Source organism: Pezoporus flaviventris, unplaced genomic scaffold (genome assembly GCF_033815535.1).
Source record: "Pezoporus flaviventris isolate CSIRO_AGI_PZ_B2104156 unplaced genomic scaffold, CSIRO_AGI_Pfla_v1 ptg000371l, whole genome shotgun sequence".
In the NCBI taxonomy this organism is placed as follows: Eukaryota; Metazoa; Chordata; class Aves; order Psittaciformes; family Psittacidae; genus Pezoporus; species Pezoporus flaviventris.
In genome coordinates this window covers 17,654-42,010 of record NW_026892918.1, presented here as the reverse complement: position 1 = coordinate 42,010, position 24,357 = coordinate 17,654, and the positions used below count along the sequence as shown (strand labels likewise).

Below are 24,357 nucleotides of genomic sequence, written 5' to 3'. Positions count from 1 at the left end.
CTCCCTGGCTAGCCCGAGTCAGGCGCCCCATCTCTGCTTCCTCCCGGCTTCCCCTCCTCCCTGGCAGAGCATGAGCCTCACAAAGTCCTTGGTCAGGGTAAACATCACTTAGCAACAACTGAAAACATTGACTTCACCAACACTGTTCTCAGGCTGGAAGTCAAAACACAGCACTGCACCAGCTAGCACAAAGGAAAAAAAAAAACAAAACATGACTGCTACTGCTGAACCCAGTACAAAGGCCAACCCTGAAGATGTGGACTGCCGTTGTATTCTTCCTGCTGATCTCTTTCTGTATATGCGAGCACAGGTTTTCTGTCCTGAAAGGGAGAGGAGTCCATGTAGTGCGAATAAACATGCTTACAACTGAAAAGGAGTGCAGGCAGGCTTGTCAAAGCCTGGGTGCTTCAGGTGAAGGTCTTGTCCCTTAGCTGAAATTTCAGCTGTGTTTTCTGTTCCTTAAAGGTCTCCTCTGCTTCCCTGACAACTGTCATTCTTAATTTCAGTTGTTTACAGGCATTTACAGTTACGGCGGCTCTGTGCAGTCCAGTGGTGCTAAATAACTGATTAAACTGAATCCAGAACAACTATTTCCCAGGGCCCTTCTACCTTCTGTAAGAAACAGCATGCATGTGTTCTTGGTGAGCACTGGCAGCTTGCAAACAGTGTTAGGTCACTTGACTTGAAAATGATTTTTCCATGCTGCCAGATGTTTGCAAGTGAACAGTGCTCTTGTAGATGGCTGCACTGGGATGAGTAGTCTGTGCTCACTGGTATTTATGTGTGGTTTTTCTACCTCAGAAGAAACCAATCGTATCCTGCAATGAAGGGTTAAACAAGTTTTGCAGAATGAGAGCCTTCTGCTTTCTTCTTCTGGTGTCTTTAAAAAGCATTAAACTTCTAAATGAGTTTTTCAGAATTGTCCTTATGAAGGCCCTGATCTTATCTAGCCACACTTGAAAGCTTGTGGCACCTACAAACAATTGGTGATAATGTGGTGAAGATGAGACCTTGATTCAGGTGGATGAATGTCTGGCAATCGGATTGATAGGAATATCATAAAGATGCCTTTTTCTAAAGCCCAGTGGTTTCAAACCTTTATTTTAAACATGAGACTTCCCTTCGTGGTGGAAAGAAAGCACCTTTGTAAACTGTTTTATTTAGGAGGTAAAAGATGAGTGGGTTTGTCTCCCAGGCACCAGAGCTGTGAAAACTCCTGCTTTTTAAGGTGGTAAACCATAGAAAGATGACACATTCACACCGACTTTGCTGACACTTAGGGTATGTAGCACTGCATGTTTGTCTGTTCCACCTGAGAATCTCTAAACACTGCCCATGTAATTTTAACTTCCTGATATTTTGATAAGGGTAGAAAAGTTGCTATCAGCTGCCTCATCCTGGGGATGTGAGGAATTTAGTCCATGGTCAGGGCTGGGAGATGATCTGAGTGCGTGCTTCATCCTGTGACTGACTTCAACCACGTTTTTTTTTATGCCCTTCACCTTGTTCTCTCCTGCTCTGTTTTGTACAGAGCAAGTCCAGTTGAGTGTTGCCTTTATTGGGCAGAAGGGGTGGACCCTCTGGAATTAGGTGACCCTTTCCACCCTCAGGATGGACACAAAACTAAACCAAGGTTTTATGTTCTGTATTAAACCCACTGAAGCAGTTTATTGCTAGTTGTTACTTGATGGCCCATCTGCTGCACTGCCTGGTGTCAAGGGAAATGGAAAATATGCAAGCTCTTCATATCAGTGTATTAGCCATGTGCATAGAAAGAAGGACCTGAAATGTCTTTAAGAAAAAAAAAAACAAACCAAAAAACAACTTCAGGTTTTAAGATCAGCATTACTGCTCTTGTTCTCCATTCCCACCTTCCCCTATTTATTTTTGTGCTTTCTTTCATTACAAATGTGAGGCCTGAGGCTTAGGTGTCAGAATAGTTATACCTATGTAACTGTCAGTAAAGGAGCAGTGGTTGTTATTTTTTAAGGTAGTGTAGTGTTAACTTACAGGCCAAGGTTGCATGGGGAGGCGTCTCACGGCTACGTTGCTTGGAGAAGTGGAAAAATAACATTCCTGGCTGGTTAGGCTCTATTCTGCAGATGTTATGACAGCAAGGGTACAAATCACATCACTAACTTGGAGTAGTGTAACTGTCACAAGAAGAACTTTTGCTAGTATATTCACGTCTCAGATATGCTCTGCAGAAAAGGGAATGTTTGCTGGTCTAGCTATTCCAGCATTGCCTTCAAGCACCCACAGCATCAGCCAGGGTACGTAGTTAGCAAACTAACATATCACAAAACAGAACCCTAACCATTCTGTGATTGTATCAGTATCATGAAACAGTTTGACACTTCAATTGCATGCTAATAAAAGCAGCAAAACTCCCTAGGGCTGACAACATGGGTAGTAGATTTAACCTCCATTTGTTGTCTAGTGCAATGGGTTCAAGTCTCCAGATACTGCTAGGGCAAGCATCTTAGCAAAGATCTGGCAATCCAGGATTCCCAGGTGCTTCATGAATGTTGGAAGGTAAGACCATGCTCTTGCATTTGCATCCTCAGCCATATTCAGAGCTCTCTCAAGTTTCTTCTATGGCAGCCAGTCCAGAGCTGAAGGGGAAAATCCTGGTCATCTGAGCAATCTGGCTCTGAGAACATACTTTTGGGCTATCCTGCATACTCTGGGAAAAATAAAGGAAAAATATGACATGGCTGCAAGAGCAAATATTCCTGCTCACTAATTCCACAGTGCAGCTGCTTACCTGGTGTCCTGGGTTCAGCAGTAGCAGTCATGTTTTTTCCTTTGTGTTAACTGGTGCAGTGCTGTGTTTTGACTTCTAGTTTGAGAACAGTGTTGGTGAAGCCGATGTTGTCGCTTGTTGCTAAGTGATGTTTACCCTGACCAAGGGCTCTGTGAGACTCAGGCTCTGCCAGGGAGGAGGGGAAGCTGTGAGGAAGCAGAGACGGGGCGCCTGACCCGGGCTAGCCGGGGAGGTATTCCATACCACAGCACGTCATGCCCGGGGTGGGGGGTAACTGGGAGTTACCCGGAAGGACAGGGGCTTCCGGGTGGAACTCGTTTTCTTGGCCGGTGGTATCGTATTCTCTTCCCTTGTTATTTTCCCTTATCATTGTTTTAGCTGATAGTAGCGGTGGTGATTTGTTGCTGGACTGTTCTTGTCTCAACCCGTAGGAGTTGCACTCTCTCGATCCTCCTCCCCGTTCCTCCGGGAGCGGGGAAGGGGAGAGCCCCGGTGCAGGGAGGGGGGGGAGACGAACACGGACCTTGATTGTTGTCAGCTCGGCACCACTCACTGGGAGTGAGTGAACAAGTTACCTGACTGGGTTTAAACCACGACAGTTCTTTTTTGGCGCCCAACGTGGGGCACGAGGGGTTGAGATAAGAACAGATCTGACTGGATTGATAGTCACTCGTCACAATGCTGATTTATTGGCTCTCAAGGTTTTTCCTCTTCATCTCACAGTTTCAGTATACCATATCTTACGTCCATCCGGTATTGGCTGTATTAGTGTTTTTCAAGTGTGGGGCTTGGGCTAAGGTTTTTATCCCATTGTACTTTATGGTAATGACTTGTAATACTATAGAATCATTGATCATGAAACTGATCTGGTTTATGTTCCCAGTGTGGTCGCCACCTTTATACTTTGGGAGGTATATGATGGAGGTGCTTAGCAATTACACATCTTTTTTCTCCTTCTCAGGTGCTCAACCTGTGAAGGAGACATCCTTTTACCCTCCTAGTCGTCCCCCCAGACCATTTACATTTGAGAGTTTTGAATTTTTTGAATGGCCTTTTAATGCTGTTGAGACTTGTTTGCTGATGGTGATGGGAATCACCATGCTAACACGCATACAGAGTGTGTTTTGCCCACTACTGATTTCAAGAGTTAAGCAGATTCAGGTTTGGGTCTTGTCTGGGGTCAAAAGACGATGTAGGAGGACCGAGAGATTTTCCCAGAGGCTGGACAGCCATGAGTGGCAGGGTTTGTGGGATAGTATGGGCAAGTATCTAGGTCAGTGGGCCCCTCCAGTATTTTGGAATTTCACTACCGAACAACTGCAAAATCCAGAAGAATTAGTAAAACACTTAAATGAGGTGTGTGGTCATTCTGGCCATACCAGAGATGGACAAATCACGGCAACGTGCTGGGGCTTGGCCTATGCTTACAGGGCCTTGTTCAACACTATCCAGCACCTTCAAAAGGAAAAGAATATCGGCGGATTTGAGGGCAAAGCGACAGTCGCTACTCAAACTTTGGCTGCAATGAACTGCGCAGCTACCCCAGTGGCAAGTACAGCAGCTGCTCAAACTTCAACTGCAATAGACAGCGCGGTTACCCCAGCTCCAAACACGGTAGCTACACCACCCCCAGCAACAAGTACAGTCGCTACTCAAACCACGACACTTGCAAAGCTCTATCTTGGTTTAGCATCTGAAACCTCACCGGGGTGTCTTGTACTTACTATTATGTGGGATGGATACACATTTTATCCCATCTTTTTACCTGTTTATGATCTGTCACGTTTTGTTCTGCAGAAGCTTTTATTTCCTCTTTAAGGACACAGGAAAGATGTTGCTTCTCTACCAGTTCTGAATTAATCTAATTCTACCAATATCAGTTGCCCCTGTACGCAAGAGAACAAGCAAAAAGGAGGCAAAAAGGGTGAAGCGAGATGAAGAACCAATGAATTCACCACCCGGTCCAGAATCTGATCAGGAGTCATCATCACATGACGAAGAAGAAGAAGAAGAGGTAACTTCTCGACCTCGAACCTCAACCGAGCTGCGGAATATGCGAAAAGATTTTACCCGTCAACCAGGGGAGCACATCATCACCTGGTTACTCCGATGCTGGGACAATGGGGCCGATGGTCACGAACTAGAAGGTACAGAAGCCAAGCAGCTGGGATCACTTGCTAGAGAAGGGGGAATTGACAAAGCAATTGCAAGAGAGAAAAAGTCCCTCAGCCTTTGGAGGCGGCTCTTGGCAGCTGTGAAAGAAAGGTTTCCGTACAAGGACGATGTTACGAGTCGTTCGGCCAAGTGGACTACTATAGACAAAGGCATCCAGTCTCTGAGGGAATCGGCCATCGTAGAGATGATCTATCACATCAAGCCGAATAACGGGGATACACCTATAGATCCAGATGAAGTTGAATGTACACGACCCATGTGGCGAAAACTTACACGGAATGCACCGTCATCATATGCCCATTCATTGGCAACAGTGACCTGGAATGACATAGTACCACTAACAGTGGATGAAATGGTTCATAAACTCCGAGAGTTCGAAGACAATCTCACTCCTTCCATCATCTCAGCTGTGAAAAAACTGTCCCAGGACCTCGACAAATTGAGGGACGATGTATCTGATTTATCCAGCTCCTCACGTGTACCAACACACGTCTCAGCTATTAACAAAAGACGTCCTATTATTCAAGAGAGGAGATACAGAAGGTATACGCCACGGGGTACCCTATGGTTTTACCTGCTGGATCACGGAGAAGACATGACAAAGTGGGATGGAAAACCTACTTCAGCTTTGGAGGAACGGGTGAGTGAACTGAAGAGGGGAGCAAGGGCCAAGACTGATCGTCCCATGAGAGCTACGGCTTCAGTCTCTGGTGAGCAGTTTCCCAGATGGAGTGGAAGAGCTGATTTTACTCCAGCTCCTGTGATAATGAAGAATAATCCCTTTCAACACGACTTAAGTGTCCAGTGCTGTGACGACCATTAGAGGGGCCCTGCCTCCAGCCAGGTGGAGGTAGGGGACAATCGGATTTACTGGACTGTGTGGATCAGATGGCCTGGCACATCAGTCCCACAGAAGTATAAGGCTCTAGTAGATACCGGTGCACAGTGTACCCTGATGCCATCAAGCTGTCAAGGGGTGGAACCCATCTATATTTCTGGAGTAACAGGAGGATCCCAAGAGTTGACTGTGCTGGAGGCTGAAATCAGCCTGACTGGGAGGGAGTGGCAAAAGCACCCTATTGTGACTGGTCCAGAGGCTCCATGCATCCTCGGCATAGACTACCTCAAGAGAGGGTACTTCAAAGACCCAAAAGGGTACCGGTGGGCTTTTGGTATTGCTGCTTTGGAGACTGAGGAAATTGAGCAGCTGTCCACCTTGCCTGGTCTCTCAGAAGATCCCTCTGCTGTGGGGTTGCTGAAAGTTGAAGAACAACAAGTGCCAATTGCGACCACAAAAGTGCACCGGCGGCAATATCGCACCAACCGAGACTCCCTGATTCCCATCCATCAGCTGATCCGTAGACTGGAGAGTCAGGGGGTGATCAGCAGGACCCGCTCACCCTTCAATAGCCCCATATGGCCAGTGCGAAAGTCTAATGGAGAATGGAGACTAACAGTAGACTATCGTGGCCTGAATGAAGTCACACCACCATTGAGTGCTGCCGTACCGGACATGCTAGAACTTCAGTATGAACTAGAGTCAAAGGCAGCCAAGTGGTATACCACGATTGATATTGCCAATGCATTTTTCTCCATTCCTTTGGCAGCAGAGTGCAGGCCACAGTTTGCTTTTACTTGGAGGGGTGTCCAGTTCACTTGGAACCGACTGCCCCAGGGGTGGAAACACAGCCCTACCATTTGCCATGGACTGATGCAGACTGCACTGGAACAGGGGCAAGCTCCAGAACACCTGCAATACATTGATGACATTATTGTGTGGGGCGATACAGTGGAAGAAGTCTTTGAGAAAGGGAGGAAAATAATCCAAATCCTGCTGAAAGCTAGTTTTGCCATAAAACGGAGTAAGGTCAAGGGACCTGCACAGGAGATTCAATTTTGGGGCATAAAATGGCAAGATGGACATAGACAGATCCCCACAGATGTGATCAACAAGATAACAGCAATGTCTCCACCAACTAATAAGAAAGAAACGCAAGCTTTCTTGGGTGCAGTGGGGTTCTGGAGAATGCACATCCCAAATTACAGTTCGATTGTAAGCCCTCTCTATCATGTGACCCGGAAGAAGAATGATTTTAAATGGGGCCCTGAGCAGCAACAAGCCTTTGAGCAAATTAAACGTGAGATAGTTCATGCAGTAGCCCTTGGACCAGTCTGGACCGGGCCAGATGTAAAAAATGTGCTGTACACTGCAGCTGGGGAGAACGGTCCTACCTGGAGCCTCTGGCAGAAAGCTCCAGGGGAGACTCGAGGTCGACCCCTCAGCTTTTGGAGTCGGGGATACAAAGGATCTGAGGCCAGCTATACCCCAACTGAGAAAGAGATACTGGCAGCGTATGAAGGGGTTCGAGCTGCTTCGGAAGTGATTGGCACTGAAGCACAGCTCCTCCTGGCGCCCCGGCTGCCCGTGCTGGGCTGGATGTTCAAAGGCAGGGTCTCCTCTACACATCATGCAACTGATGCTACATGGAGTAAATGGGCTGCACTAATTACACAACGAACTCGAATAGGAAATCCCAGTCGTCCAGGCATTCTAGAAGTCATCATGGACTGGCTAGAGGGCAAAGATTTCGGAATGTCACCAGAGGAGGAGGTGGTGCGTGCTGAAGAGGCCCCACCATATAATAAACTGTCAGAAAGTGAAAAGCAGTATGCCTTCTTTACTGATGGCTCTTGCCGTATTGTGGGAAAGCATCGGAGACGGAAGGCAGCTGTATGGAGTCCTGGACGACAAGTTGCAGAAACTGCTGAAGGAGAGGGTGAATCGAGTCAATTTGCCGAGGTGAAAGCCATCCAGCTGGCCCTGGACATTGCTGAACGAGAAAAGTGGCCAGTACTTTATCTCTATACTGACTCATGGATGGTGGCAAATGCCCTGTGGGGGTGGTTGCAGCAATGGAAGCAGAGCAACTGGCAACGCAGAGGTAAACCCATCTGGGCTGCTGCACTGTGGAAAGATATTGCTGCCCGGGTGCAGAACCTGGTGGTGAAGGTACGTCATGTAGATGCCCATGTACCCAAGAGTCGGGCCACTGAGGAACACCAGAGCAACCAACAAGTGGATAAAGTGGCTAGATTGAAGTGGCTCAGATGGACTTAGATTGGCAACATAAAGGTGAATTATTTTTGGCCCGGTGGGCCCATGACACTTCAGGCCATCAGGGCAGAGATGCAACATATAGACGGGCCCGTGACCGAGGGGTGGACTTAACAATGGACACTATTGCCCAGGTTATTCATGAGTGTGAAACATGTGCTGCAATTAAACAAGCCAAGCGGTTAAAGCCTCTTTGGTATGGAGGACGATGGTTGAAGTATAAATATGGGGAGGCCTGGCAGATTGACTATATCACACTGCCACCAACCCGCCAAGGCAAGCGCCATGTGCTTACCATGGTGGAAGCAACCACCGGGTGGCTGGAAACATACGCTGTGCCCCATGCCACTGCCCAGAACACTATCCTGGGCCTTGAGAAACAGATTTTGTGGCGACACGGCACCCCAGAGAGAATTGAGTCAGACAATGGGACTCATTTCCGGAATAACCTTATAGACACTTGGGCCAAAGAGCTTGGCATTGAGTGGGTATATCACATCCCCTACCATGCACCAGCCTCTGGGAAAATCAAACGGTACAATGGGCTGTTAAAAACTACACTGAGAGCGATGGGTGGGGGAACTTTCAAGCATTGGGATACACATTTACCAAAGGCCACCTGGTTGGTCAACACCAGAGGATCTGCCAACAGGGCTGGCCCAGCCCAGTCAGAACTTTTACATATTGTAGAGGGGGACAAAGTTCCCGTGGTGCATATGAAGAATTTGCTGGGGAAGACAGTCTGGGTTATTCCTGCTTCAGGTCAAAGCAAACCCACTCGTGGGATTGCTTTTGCTCAGGGACCTGGATATACTTGGTGGGTAATGCGGGAAGATGGGGAAGTCCGATGTATACCTCAAGGGGATTTGATTTTAGGGGAAAACAGCCAGTGAACTCAATTGTATGCAGTTGCCTGCTGTGTAATGCTTTTATAGCCCATCAACTAGATGTCTCCAGGTCACCAGCGACTGGCCCTGACTTCCCTCCAGCCATCATCCCAACAGAGAATGAACTTGGAACATCATGGACCGAATGGACTCGGCAGCATTATAGGGATTGGTCCATGCACTAAGAAAATTATTTTTTTCCTCTTGGTCTTTATGTATATGGATGTATATATGTGGGAGAGCGATGGTGTATTGAAAATGTGGGATCTGAGCACGACGTGAATGGTATGGAATAAGGGGTGGATAATGTCCTGGGTTCAGCAGTAGCAGTCATGTTTTTTCCTTTGTGTTAACTGGTGCAGTGCTGTGTTTTGACTTCTAGTTTGAGAACAGTGTTGGTGAAGCCGATGTTGTCGGTTGTTGCTAAGTGATGTTTACCCTGACCAAGGACTCTGTGAGGCTCATGCTCTGCCAGGGAGGAGGGGAAGCTGTGAGGAAGCAGAGACGGGGCGCCTGACCCGGGCTAGCCGGGGAGGTATTCCATACCACAGCACGTCATGCCCGGGGTGGGGGGTAACTGGGAGTTACCCGGAAGGACAGGAGCTTCCGGGTGGAACTCGTTTTCTTGGCCGGTGGTATCGTATTCTCTTCCCTTGTTATTTTCCCTTATCATTGTTTTAGCTGATAGTAGCAGTGGTGATTTGTTGCTGGACTGTTCTTGTCTCAACCCGTAGGAGTTGCACTCTCTCGATCCTCCTCCCCGTTCCTCCGGGAGCGGGGAAGGGGAGAGCCCCGGTGCAGGGGGGGGAAGACGGACACGGACCTTGATTGTTGTCAGCTCGGCACCACTCACTGGGAGTGAGTGAACAAGTTACCTGACTGGGTTTAAACCACGACACCTGGCTTGTTTGCCTATGTGTATCTGCAGTTTCTTTCCAGTAGCAGCAGGCTTAAGCATGAAGTAAACCAGTTTTAGGGAAAACCTTGGCATCTGCCTACATAGTTTCCTTTCAGAATAGCTCTGAAGAACATTTGTTGTCCTTCCACATTTTTTTTTTTTTTTTTTTTTCCTTCTGTCTCCTAATTAGAAGTAAGCAAAAAGGAGCCACTGGGTGGCATGTGTCTTGCAGTGTACATGTCGGCTGGAGCTTCAGTCTGGAGTTGCATGAGAGAGTATTAATCAGTACAGCTCAGTAGAGGTCTCTGGTTCTCCTGGGGAGCAACAGGGAAGTCATGAGCAGCTGGATACCATCCTGAAGGCATCAGAAACCAGGGTGTTTTAATGATGCTGACCACATTTGTCTCTTGATCTTTCTGAACTGACTGACTTAGACAAGTAGCCAGTGCAAGAGAGGCTGGTGGCTTTTTGTTTTCCCCTTCCCAAGAAATGGGAAATGGCATGATTTACAGTAGTAGATGGCCTGCATTTCTCCACTAGTGTGGCTTGTCAGGTGAGGGACAGGAGGTGGGATTTGGAATTGGGGCACATCCAAATGTGCTTTCATTTCTGAGGAGTGGGTTTTAATTTCTTGAAATGTAATTGGTTCAGCAAATGAAGAGTAAATTTCTGTGGAACTCCAAGCACTGAGATGAGAGCCCTCTCCCATGGGTGATGAGTGGCTTCTCAGTTACAGCTCACTTCCCCTCACCCTACCCCCCTATTCAGACATGTGGATTAATGCTAGCATTTAGATGGGTCCAAACTGTACAGCACTCTCTTTGTCATTGTCTGGGTGAGTAAATTGCTGTTGTTAGGAGATGTTGATACCAAAAGACAAGCAGGTAGGTAGGCTGCAGCAGCTATATTGATTGAACTAATCTTCCAGTTGTTTTCACTAAGGCTGTTAGGATCCCTTAAGGCCTGACCTTCCAGCTATTGTGGTTGGGGTTTAGTTTTGTTTTTAATTCTTTAATTACAGACCTGAAGCAGTGCATTCAGTATACAGTGTGTAGTGACCCAACTGGTTAGATTCTTTAACTGGCAGTGTTCAAGGCCAGGTTGGACAGAGCCTTGGACAACCTGATCTAGTGGGAGGTGTCCCTGCCCATGGCAGAGGGGTTGGAACTCGATCTTAAGGTCCTTTCCAACCCAAACCATTCTGTGATAACATGACTTTATTTTCTCTGTTGTTTTCAGGTAACCATCACTGTAATTGGTTTGTGCCCTACCAAAATTATTGCATCCTCTTCCGCTGTCACCAGCTGAGTGTGTGCCACAATGCTGGGGAACGAGACATCAAAGATCTGCTTGGAGGTAATTCCATGCTTCAGGCTCCTGCTAAATCCAGGATCCTTGTCCTTTTGCTTTAAATGCCTGTGTTTACACATTGACTGGCTTTTCGCAGAGAGAAATGGGTTGCGAGATGCCTTGCGGGACGATTCTGTAGGTGAACTTAGTCCACTGGAAAAACTGTTTCTTCAGCCTTGTGAGGACTCTGGCACTTACAGGTACATGATCTGTCTTTGAGTAACAGTTTGTCACCATATTGAGCACATCATTCATTCAAGCTGTTTGCACTCCACGCACCCTCCTTTGGAACATAAAGGCATAACAGATGTATTTACATTTTTTTAAGAGAAAGGAAAAATGCTTTGGCATTGCTTTTCCAGAGATTGCAGGATTTTGCGCCAGAGGCAGCAGGCTGTTTCTATAATGGGAGCAGCCTTAGTAGCAATTGCTCATGGTGACTTTACAGTGCCAGGGTCTTCAATTTTAATTAAGTGACACAACAACAAAATGGAGCTTGTTGAAAACTGGGGAATCAATTTTCTACAGTATGTTTCAAGAGTTTGCTGTACCCAAGTTTTTTGTTGATTTTTGGTTGGTTGGTTGGTTTTGTTGTTGTGGTTTTGTTTTTGGTTTGGGTTTGTTTTTTTTTTTTTTTTTTTAGAAAAAAGAAGTTTGTCCATGGTTCTTTTGGCTTGGCAAAGTTTTCTTTGCAGTATAGCTACAGACCTTTGATAAGCAAAGGTCTTTGATGGGATTTAGGTCTCTATAAATCTAGGTCACTAATTGTGAAGGAGATTCTTCTGAAGTATGAAAGTGTAAGCGGAAATTTCCACTCAGTTTTGAGAGATGGAAATTATGAATCTAAGCATGAAGGCTTTGTTGATGCTGTGTAACTTTGAAAGTGTGAGAGCTTCTTCTCAGGAGCTGGCACTTGTAACGCTACTCCTGTTGATAATGTGCTTCTACATTGCAACTCTGCACTTCCTTACTCCCCTTTTGTGGAGATAATTCCTTGGTTGGGCAAATGCCAGTGGTCTGAGGCAAATACAAATGACAAACAACATCTTCCCCTTCCCCCCCCCCCAAAAAAAAAAAAAAAATTGCTGACTTTAGGACTGATTTATTTCAGTTGTACTACATGTGCTGCAGAATGTGTTCTGGTTTGCATGTTGGGGTTTGAAGTCAGATTTGATCTTGAGAGTTTTAGTCTTACGACACTCATTGTTTTTGTCTTTTTGAAGGAATCCTGTTTCACCACCAAAGCTATCCACAGAAAAAGAGGAGGATGCTGAATGCACAAGTTGACCAAAACAATGTGGAAAACCTGTCCTTACCTGTTCAAACTCACAAGATTCATCTGAGGGATTTTCTTGGGGCTGACAGTGGAAATGTAACAACAAATGCAACAGAAACAATTGCAAGCAATACTAACACTGCTGCCACAGCCGTAACAACAACTGCAAGAGAAACAATTGCAAGCAATGCTACCACCACCATAGCAACCACCACCGCTGTCACAGACATAACAAAAGATGTTATAAATGCAACTGTCCTCACTTCAGCTTATGAAACAACTGCTGAAGCCTCAAATGCCCGTGAAGTTTCTGGTCATCTTTCTACAGCTATGTCATCCATTCCCTCTTTTCCCACGTCTGGTAACATCTCTGCTTCCACATCCAGCCATGTCACCAAGCGTGTGGCCACCACTGAAAAATCAGGAAATAGTAGCTCTGTCTCAGGGTTGTCCCCCACTTCTGCTCTTCTCACTGTCACTTCAGGTACTCCAGTGAGTCAGACAGAGCAGTTTAATCCAGCCATCACCACCACCAGCACTCCCTGCTCTAGTAGCCCCACCACTACTGAAGCTGGCCTGAAGACACTGACCACAACACTGGCCACCTCCATCCCACCAGCTGTAGGAACATCTGCCACTACTTCCACTCATGCCATGAAAATTACACCCTTGGAGAGTTCTCACTCTGTGAATCCACTCCCTGTTACATTGCCAAATCTAGATTCAGAAGCACGTATAGCCACAACATCCTTGAGTAAATCGACTTCTCATATGGGCTCTACAAGAAGTGCCACAGTTTTAATTACTGCCCATATAGCAGAAACTGTGCCTGGGCATGGGATAGAGTCAACAGCTCACATTTTTTCAACAGCCATCGTTCCAGCAGGTGCACCCAAAGCAACAGTTTCGGGCCTTGCAGAAACTCAGGACATAGACAATGAGTATCTTCTCATTGCAGCAGAGCCCCTGACTCAGTACTTGGTGGATAAAAGTTTGCTTCTTGCAGTGCTTTTAGTTGGTATGGTGTTTTTCATAACTGTTATAGTTCTTTTCCTTATGCAGGCCTATGAGAGCTACAAGAAGAAGGATTACACGCAGGTGGATTACCTGATCAATGGAATGTATGTGGACTCTCAGATGTGAAAGGGTGGGGATAAAACAGTGGGCAGAGAGATGGAAAGGAGACTGAAGGCCTGCCTGACTTATTTTTCTTTCCTGTTTGCCTATAACACAAACTGAAAGCGCTTCCAAATTTACTTGTGCAATTGAGGAGAAATGCCATGTACTGTATTAAGAAAAATGTTATTTTTTATTCAGCTGTGCCACAGGTTGCTGTAAAAATAATTTTAAAAAGAAGTATTCATTTTTAAAACTTCCATAATGCACAGTAGCTTTGGCTGTTATTTCTCATTGCAAACCAAACCTGACAAGGGGTAAAAGCCATCATGCTTGGAACATGCTGTGGTACTTTCTCAACTTTTTACAGTGCAAGTTGCTTGTGTTTCATTTGTTTCACATGGGCTCTTCTGAAAATGTTTTGTGAAGTGCCCTGAAATCTCAAGATGAGAAGTGGGGAGTATTGCTGCAACAGGTAACTTCTAATCCAAGGTGTGTCATGTTTCAGTATGCCTCTTGCTTGTAAAGAGGTCTGTTTACAAGGCATTGTGAACTGCGTTTACTGCTAACCCAAGATATCTTTTAGCCATGGAGCAGATTATTGTGCCTCTGCACTTAAATTATATTATTTTTGTATTCACTTAATAAATGGGGCCCTGGAAGAGCATATCTTATTGCATTTCTGTTTTCGTTCCTGTCACTGACAGTTCAGAAGCAGGCAAGTGGCTTTGAGGGCAGATTAGCTCTACTTCTATGTTTCAGGTGTGGGAGCTTTGAAGGCCTCACTGGATGTATGGACATGTCAGAGAAGATGCTGATCCTCTTCCAGGGTACTGCTTCTGTAATATCAGAGCAGCATGCTTCCAGTCTCCCGGGTATGCAGGCCCATTTACTGCTTATTGTCTTTCACATGTAGAGCATCAGGCTCTGTTCAGGTTTTTGTTCTGCATTCAGGACCAGCTCCTAGTTGCTAGTAGTTTGGAAACCTTATTGCACATGGTGTTGCAGCTCACCTGCTAAGATCTGCATCTGAGAGTGTGAGTAGAAACAATTAATTTTCAGGAAGTATTTTTCAGTGATTAATGCGTCTTATTTGAATGACACATACATACCAATAGCAAAATGCTAGATCAATGGAACGTATGTGGACTCTGAGTGGAGTGTATTATTTTTTTACCAGACTGATATCTTGCCTCTCACTTTGAATTACTTTACTCTTCTTTAATTCTGCTTGCATGTTATCTTGAGGCTGATAATAGGCAAACCTCAGAATTTGAGCTGTTGGATTTTGGTTTGGTTATTTATCCAAATTCTTTGGCTGTTTAGAATTTGGAGGGAGTCATTACCGTGGAAGAGGCTACTTTGTATTGTATAAGAAACTTCTTATTCATCATTCTCGTGGTTTAAACCCAGCCAGACAGCTTGTTCACTCACTCCCAGTGAGTGGTGCTGTGCTGGAAGCAGTCGAGGACTGTGTCCCTTTCCCCGCTGCCAGAGGGATGGGGAGGAGAATCGAAAGAATGCAACTCCCACGGGTTGAGACAAGAACAGTCCAGCAACCGATGTACAACACAAATCACCACTGCTACCACCAATGACAACAATGATAAGAGAAAATAACAAGGGAAGAGAATACGATACCACCTGCCAAAAAACGAGTCTGACCCAGAAGACCCCGTGTCCTTTCGGGTAACTCCCAGTTACCACCCCACCCTGGGACATGACGTGCTGTGGTATGGAATACCTCTTTGGCTAGCCTGGATCAGGTGTCCTGTCTCTGCTTCCTCCCGGCTTCCCCTCCTCCCTGGCAGAGCATGAGCCTCACAAGTCAGGGTAAACATTACTTAGTGACAACTCAAAACATTGGTGTTATCAGCACTGTTCCCACGCTGAAAGTCAAAACACAGCGCTGCACCAGCTACCAAGAAGGAGAAAAATCGACTGCTACTGCTAAACCCAGGACAGTATCCACCCCTTATTCCATACCATTCACTTCATGCTCAGATCCCACATACACACACAGACCAAGAGAAAGAGATCATTTTTTTAGTGCATGGACCAATTCCTATAATGCTGCCGATTCAATTCCGTCCATTGTGTCAGGTTCCATCTCTTGTAAGAGTCTTTCAGGGCAGGAGAGGCTGTGTGCAGTATTGGATCGTTGCCTGCTGCTACCGGTCGTTCCTTTAGTGCGGAACTCGTCTGGTTCTATCAAAGTTTATCCTCTGTTGGGATGATGGTAGGAGGGAAGTCAGGGCTAGTCGCTGATGCCCTGAAGACATCTAGTTGATGGGCTACAAAAGTATTACATAGCAGGCAACTGCATACAATTAAGTTCATTGGCTGTTTCCCCCTAAAATCAAATCCCCTTGAGGTATACATCAAGAGTTCCCCGTCGTCCTGCATTACCCACCAAGTATATCCAGGTCCCTGAGCAAAAGCAATCCCACGAGTGGATTTGCTTTGACCTGAAGCAGGAGTAACCCAGACTGTCTTCCCCAGCAAATTCGCCATATGCACCACAGGAACCTTGTCCCCCTCTCCAATATGTAAAAGTTCCGACTGGGCTGGTCTAGCCCTGTTGGCAGATCCTCTGGTGTTGACCAACCAGGTGGCCTTTGGTAAGTGTGTATCCCAATGCTTGAAAGTTCCCCCACCCATTGCTCTCAGTGTAGTTTTTAACAGCCCATTGTACCTTTCAATTTTCCCAGAGGCTGTGAGAGACTGTGTCAAATGCTTTGCTGAAGTCAAGGTAGACCACATCCACTGCTCTGCCATCATCCATCCACCGTGTTATTTCCTCATAAAAGGCTAAGAGATTGGTCAAACATGATTTCCCCTTGGTGAAGCCATGTTGACTGCCCCTCATAACCCTCTTATCCTTGATATGCCTTAAGATGGCACCAAGGATAAGGTGTTCCATCACTTTCCCAGGGATGGAGGTGAGGCTGACCGGTCTATAGTTACCCGGGTCCTCATTCTTGCCCTTTTTGAAGACCGGAGTGACATTTGCTTTCCTCCAGTCCTCCAGGCACCTCTCCCGTTTCCCAAGACTTGGTAAAGATCATGGAGAGTGGTCTAGCAATGACTTTCGCCAGTTCCCTCAGCACCCGCGGGTGCATCCCATCTGGACCCATGGATTTATGGATGTCCAGATTGCTCAACTGGTCTCTAACCCATTCCTCATCGACTAAGGCAAACCGCTCCGTTGACCTGACTTCATCTAAGGTCTCAGGGGTACAGGGCTCTTCAGGACTGCCTACAGCAGAGTAGACAGAGACAAAGAAGGCATTCAGTAACTCTGCCATCTCTGTATCTTCTGTCACCAGGGCACCCATCCCGTTCATCAGTGGGCCTACATTGCCTCTGGTGTTAGTTTTGTCTGCCATGTATTTGAAAAAGCTCTTTTTGCTGTCCTTGACCCTTCCCGCCAGGTTTAAGTCTAAGGAGGCCTTAGTCATCCTAGCTGCCTTCCTACATCCTCTAGCAGCAGCCTTATATTCCTCCCAAGTGGCCAGCCCCTCCTTCCATGACCTGTAAACTCTCCTCTTCCACTTGAGCATACCCAGCAATTCCCTATTTAGCCACGCAGGTCTCCTGGCCCTCTTCCTTGACTTCCTACGTGTCGGGATGCTCCGATCTTGAGCTCGGAAAAAGCAATCCTTGAATGTCAACCAACTATCTTGGGTCCCTTTACCTTCAAGCAGCCTTGCCCATGGGATTTCCCCTAGCAATTGCTTGAAAAGGCCAAAGTTTGCCCTGCTAAAGTCCAGGGTTGCAATTCTACTTGCTATTCTACTGGTCCTACCACACAAGATCCTGAATTCCACCATCTCGTGGTTGCTGCAGAGGGCCCTCTGTTCCTCTCAGAAGGGAATCCCCTACTACAATGACCCTTCTTTCTTTCTTAACAGAGGCAGTCTTGAGGTGCAAAGTCGACCGCCTTTTCCTATGTGGCCTTGTGGGCTGGCCTTGCCCCACATTCTCACCTACATCTCCTTCAAGATCCAGGGCCTCAAACCTATTACGGAGGGACACCTGGGGAAGCAGGGCAGGAAGGGGGGAGGGTTTCCCACAACGCCGAAGTGGAACTCACTTCCAACCCTCGTCGTCTTTTTGGTCCCCTGCCTCTGTGCAACAGCTACAGGGCAGGGGCTGTCTCGGGCCATCCCCCTCTGTGTGAGAAGGCAGGGGGTCCTTCCCCTTTTGGGGAGTATCTCCCTGGAACCGTTCCGACTGGCACGCCAGGGAGTTACTCCACCAGTCGATCTTCCTTTCACATTCCCTGATGGTCCTCAGCGTCTCAACCTCCTCCTTAAGTTTTGCCACCAGGCTAAGCAGATCTTCTACCTGCTCACACCTCACGCAGGTGGAATGCTGTCCTCCCTCCTCCGGCAGCAGCAGGCTCTGGCACTCCCTGCACCCAGAGACCTGAACAGCCACGGTTTGGGACGGGGTCTCTGTCTGAGTTGCTGCAGTCACCTTACTGCAAGCTCTCTTTCTGGAGGCGACCATATTGGTCCGCAGTCTGGGACACCAGCAACAGGGTCAGCAACACGACCTGCTTGCTCCTCCCTGCGCCTGGTGGTGTCGCTGCCCTCTCAGAGGCTCTTCCAAGGCAAGGGGCAGCGGAGTGGTCACCGTCACTGTGGGAACGCCCCCCGGCACGTCAGCCGCGCTCTCGCAAGGGCTGCTGGGGCTTCGGGGATCGGGAGATGTCGGGAATCACGATGTCTCTGCGCTATCCCCTCTGATTTTCCTAATCTCCGGTGACCCTCGTGGTCGCTGAAGCCTGCCGGCTGCGGCTCTAGCTAGGCTAGCTCCGATCAGCTGACTGAATCTTATTACAGTGCTTTTTATAAAAGCGGGGAATTGAGCCTGAGACTCTAAAGCAGCTAGCAGGTCTAGTGGCTGAAGGGAAGGCTAAGGGATTTTTTGTAGATCCTAATACAGTTTTTGAGGAGAGTGAGTGGCGAAAGTTTGGTGATGAGCTATTTGACTCAATGCTAAATGATGATAAAACGGCAAAGAAACTCGGTAAACCACAGAGAGAAGTAATGAACTGTATAAAAAGATACAAGGCAGAAAAGAAAACTGCCGTGGTAGCAATGAAGAAACTTGGAACAGACGTCCCCGGTCGGTTGAAACCAGGGGAAGATTACAACTCGTTTCCCCCAACTCGCGGGAGCACAGGGTTTCCCCCTCCCCCCTTCCTTTTCTCCCCCTCCATCAGAAGGTGCCGCGGAGGAGGTGTAACCCCCTGCTCCCCCACCACCCCAGTTCCGAAAGTAGGGACTTTGAAAAGGACAGAGAAAGTATATTGGAAGGTATGCACATGATAAATGTCGAGGAATCCGAAAGAAAGAGGGCGGTGCCTCGGCGCCAGATCGATTGCGGTGCCATTTTGAAGCACGCAGTAGAAAATAGGGATCATGCGCTAGCGGGAGATTTAAAGGAACTGCGAGCCTCTCCAACCCACTATGCCCTAGAGTGGAAATTTTTAACTCAGTTACGGAGAAGCCAGGTCTGCAGATGGCTACATACCGAACGGGAGACATCTGATAAGAAAGACACAGCTGCGAGCAACGGAGACCCTGAGTTCGGCTCAGGATCAGCCCCCGAATCCCCTGAATCCGAGCCAGATTTATATCCTCTGCTTCCAGACTCTGACTCTTCATCTTCCTGGTCGGTCTGCTCAGACTCACTGGCCCTGGAGACGCTCAGCTGTAACAATGGGTAACCAAGGATGTGATCATTACTGGGGAATTTTCTGCAATGGGCATCTTTGCATATCCTGTATTTACTACACAGCAGGGGGCTAAAGAGTGGGAAGCTCTTGATCTCAAAATAGTTAAAGAGGCCTGACAAACAGTGACCACGTATGCGTTAAAATCCTCTTACACTCAAGCTGTATATGTTATGATTTTTTCTTGCAATTGACAGGGGGAGCCCATACAGTTTCTCTGTGATACTCATGTACTAGAAGTTGGTAAATATAAGTATGTCCAGGTTTCTATCAACCCTTGGAGACCTCTGTAGATACTGCTGGCCACTTCTTCCAGCACAGGCTGGCCACCTCTGTCGGAATGAGTGTGCATTTTGGTCAGTATAAAAGCCCAAGCCTCATACGATGTGGGGGAGGCAGAGCCTCTGTGGGGACACCCGCTAAGGTTGAGCCTGCCACCTCGCACTGCAATGATGCCTCTCGGAGCTGGTTTGCTGTTAGTCTCCACAGGGTCCTTGTGCCATGTTCTGTACGTGGAACTGTAGTGGGAGTAATGATTGTCTGGATTTTGTGCTTCAAATATTGTGTGGTGTGCTTGTGGGATCCCAGACGCGTGTGTTTGTATGTGTGTGCTGAGGGCAGACGGTGTTCTGTGTATTTTTCTTGTTGTTGGGTTCATGTAAAAGCTTTCAACGGGTAGCTGTTTAACAGTTCGGGCATGAAAGGGTTAACATAAAGGTGTGGTTGCCGGTGGGTATTTATGGTTGCTGCTGAAGCAGGCAGGCCGCTATTGTTGCTGCCCAGCAGGATGGCTTTTGCAAATAAAAAAGGGGGGGGGGGGGGGGGGAGAGAGAGAGAGAGTAATGATGCTGCATTTAACCTGTCTACTTCTCAAGAACTGAAGAACTGATAACCTGTGGGAGGGGGTATATTTGTGTCCTCCTGCCTACAGGTCCATGGCGACTGCCTGCAAAGTTTGTCAAGCCCTGCCATGAGCTGGACAGACGAATGGAAAAACCTGATGCCTCAGCTAAAGGAGCTGACCGTGAATACCCCAAGCAGAATGAGATAGAGGAAGAGAAAGAACGATTAACTGCAAAACATCACTTGGGGACAACTGAAAAGTAACATCCTGAATATGTGTGCTTGTAAAGTAGCTATTATTAGAGGTTGTGATTTTGTGTATAAAACCACCTGTATTTACTAGCTAGTTGCTAATAAGAAACTGCACCTTGCATTGTATAGATTTGTCACTTGTAAAAGAGATGTTAGAGTGTGGAAATTTGCAGTAGCTGCTAGAAAATGCTAAGGCAAAAGCTAGAAAGATTTTAATACAATGGTAGTCTTATAAAGCAGGTGATAGAACAAATTAAGAGGGTGGGAGAATTCCACTGGTAAGAAATTTCTTTGGCTAGTCCCTCACTGCCATCAGCATCTTCAACATGCTGCTGCACCCTGTAATAGTTACTCTGCTAATGTAAATTTGTGTGTGCCTTGCTGCAGTAGCAACTTGTTACTGGAGAAAACAAAAGGGGGGAGATGTGGAGACAGTGTTCTCATGGGAGAATGCATAATTGGTACATAAACTTTGAATAGTCCTGAAAGGTACAGCAAGGCCATGAGAGGCCCGAAGAAGCTTAAGCAAGCAAGATAAGAGGCTGGAATTCACCAAGTTAATGAGAACTGTGGACTGTTGGCAAGCTTTCAAGGTTGAGTTCTCACACCTGTGTTTAACCAATTATATGTTAGTCATTAAGGGTCTTCCAAAACATGTATCCAATCATAATATGCCAAATCACTGTAAGTGCTTCAGCCGGGGCCTTGGCTCAACTAAGCAGACTGAGTTGCTAAGCAGACAAATACTACATCAAAGGCAATTTCTGATTTGTTGTTTAAATGTTGACTCTCTAAGACATGCAACACTGCAGAACCTTTTGTTGTTGGAACAGGGACATGGCTGTGAAGAGTTTGATGGAATGTGTTGTATAAATCTTTCTGGTCATTTTAATTCGATACATGCACAGCTGAAAACCCTGGCTCAGCTTACCCAGCAATAGTAAATGAGCAATATCCTAGGAATAACTAGATGGTTGTCTTCACGGGGCGTTACAGGTTGAGTTAAACACTGCTGTTTGAAGTACTGCACTTATGTATCATTGTTAGGTTAATCATTGTAGCTATTAGACTTGCTTATAGTTGTGTGATAAAACAGGTGAACAGAATAACCCACAATGCCATGCTCGCACAAAGAAAAAGGGGGGAATTGTTGCAGAATGACTCTAAGAGCAGGGCCATGGAGCCCTGGAGGACTGTGCGAGCAAGGCGGGGGGGGGGCCCCCACAGGTAACCGGAAACCGGACATGGGAGGAGAATGTGGAGGAAGCTGTGTGGGGCTAACCAATACTGGTGTGCCTAGGAGGAGTGGCTGAATACCACTCCTATATATATGTGAACTGCGTCACAAATAAAGTAGAAGTTTGCTTATCACCCATATTGGGTTGGCCTGTCTGCTTCTCCTCGCCGCTTACACCCCCGGGCATGACGTGCTGTGGTATGGAATACCTCTTTGGCTAGCCTGGGTCAGGTGTCCTGTCTCTGCTTCCTCCCGGCTTCCCCTCCTCCCTGGCAGAGCATGAGCCTCACAAAGTCCTTGGTCAGAGTAAACATTACTTAGTGACAACGGAAAACATCGGTGCTATCAGCACTGTTCCCACACTGAAAGTCAAAACACAGCGCTGCACCAGCGAAAAACTGACTGCTACTTGCTAAACCCAGGACAATCATCAAGCTGAAAGTGCTATGAAAATAGCTGCAAATAGCACAAGCAGCAGCAGAAGCACGGGGTTGCTTGAAAGAAATGGGCAGAAGGGAATCTTACAACATAAGATTACCTTTAAGTTCAAGAGGACAAAATCTGAGCAAGTATGGAGTTGAGGAAATGAAAGAGATAGCTTTGGAAGTGAGGTGACTTGGTTGTCAGCATGTTCTGGTTTCATGTGAGATAGAGTTTATTTTCTTCCTAGCAGCTGGTACAATGCTGTGTTTTTGATAGCCCCTTCTTGGTACCCAGCATGTGCCTGGAAGGGTTGAGATAACGACAGATCTGACTAGACCATGTTAAAACAAATTTGTTGTGAGCATTCACCATAATGGTTTAATAGTCCCTGGCCATGATTTTGATTTATTTGCTGTCAGAGTTGTTGTGCTTGTTTGTAGGGTTGTGTTATATGATACCTTACTTGCAGTATGTGTTCCCTCTGATTATGTTGATTATCCTTGGGGCTTGGGCTAAGATTATAATTTTGTTGTACTTTGTCATACTGGTTTATGATATGATAGAAACACCGCTTGTGAAACTAATCTGGTATGTGTACTCAGCATTGTCATAATTTCTGTACTTTGGAAGTCATCTATTGGGAACTATTAATAATTACGCCTTTGACTTTTCTCCTCTGAGTGCCAATCTACGTGGAAGACAGCTTCCTTCAGCTTTCTTCCTTCTTTCCTTTCCTCCTTCCTTGCAACAGCTTCATTCTCCTCTAAGCTGAATACAGTAGTGTTTGATAATTTTTAATAATTTTGAATAGCCCTTGAGCACCCTTGAAAGCAACCTGGTCCTTTTGCTAGGAGCCAGCATGTTGCTGCATACAGCTCAGGTTTTGTTTAAGGTTAAACAACTATTTAAGAATACACCCAGAGAGTTGCCCAGAGATTGGACAGTTACAAGTGGCATGGTGACTCCTGTCACTCCAGAAATAGAAATGGATTCCACCCCTTGACAGCTTGATAGCATCAGGGTACACTGTGCACCGGTATCTACTAGTGCCTTATACTTCTGTGGGACTGATGTGCCAGGCCATTTGATCCACACAGTCCAGTAAATCCGATTATCCCCTACCTCCACCTGGCTGGAGGCAGGGCCCCTCTAATGGTCATCACGTTGGTCACTTACGTCTTGTTGAGAGGGATTAGTCTTCATCACAGGAGCTGAAGTAAAATCGGCTCTTCCGCTCCATCTGGGAATCTGCTCACCAGAGACTGAAGCCGCAGCTTTCATGGGATGATCATCCTTGACCTTTGCTCTCCTCTTTAAATTCACTCACCTGTTCCTCCAGAGAGGAACTGGAGGGGCCCACTGGCCTAGATACTTGCCCATACTGTCCCACACACCCTGCGACTCATGACTGTCCAGCCTCGGGGAAAATCTCTTGGTCCTCCTATATCATGGTCTAACCCTAGACAAGGCCCAAACCCAACTCTGCTTAACTTTCGAGATCAGATGAAATGGTCATCGGTAAAACACACTCTGTATGTGTGCCAACACGGTGATGCCCGTCACAATCAGCAGGCAGGTCTCAGGGGTACTCAAAGACCATTCAACACCTTCAGAACCCTCAAATGATGCTGGAAACGGTCTGGTGGGGGAGCTGGGAAGGTAAGGGAATGTCTCCTTCACAGGTTGACCACCCGAGAAGGAGAAAAAAGATGCGTAATTGCTAAGCGCTTTTATTATATACCTCCCAAAGTATAGAGGTGGTGACCACACTGAGAAGGCAAGCCAGATCAGTTTCATGATCAATGATTGTGTTGTATTACAAGTCATTACTATAAAGTACAATGAGACAAGAACCTTAGCCCAAGGCCCCCAACCGATAAACAGTAAGACAGCAAATGCCAGCTGTAAGCAAGGTACGACATGCTGAAACTGTGAGATCAAGAGCAACAACTTTGAGAGCCGATAAATCAGCATTGTGACGAGTGACTATTAATCCAAAACAATGAATGCTTGTCACCAATACGATTAGACGCACTCTGGTCAGATCTGTTGTTATCTCAACCTTTTGTGCCCCACGCTGGGCACCACAATAAACTGTTGTGATTTAGGCCCAGGCGGCAACCCAGAAACCATGCAGCCGTTCACTCGCTCCCCCACCTTCCTCCCCCAGCTCCCAGAGGGATGGGCAGGAGAATCGAAAGAATGTGACTCCCACGGGTTGAGAGAAGAACAGCCCAGTAACTAAGGTGTAACACAAAACCACTACTGCTAC

At 46.8% G+C, this 24,357-nt stretch overlaps 1 pseudogene; it reads left to right on the top strand.

The window, feature by feature from the left end:
* Window positions 1-244: 244 nt before the first annotated feature.
* Window positions 245-14,258, top strand: LOC133263602 (uncharacterized protein C11orf24-like; annotated as a pseudogene).
* The last annotated feature ends 10,099 nt before the right edge of the window (window positions 14,259-24,357 follow it).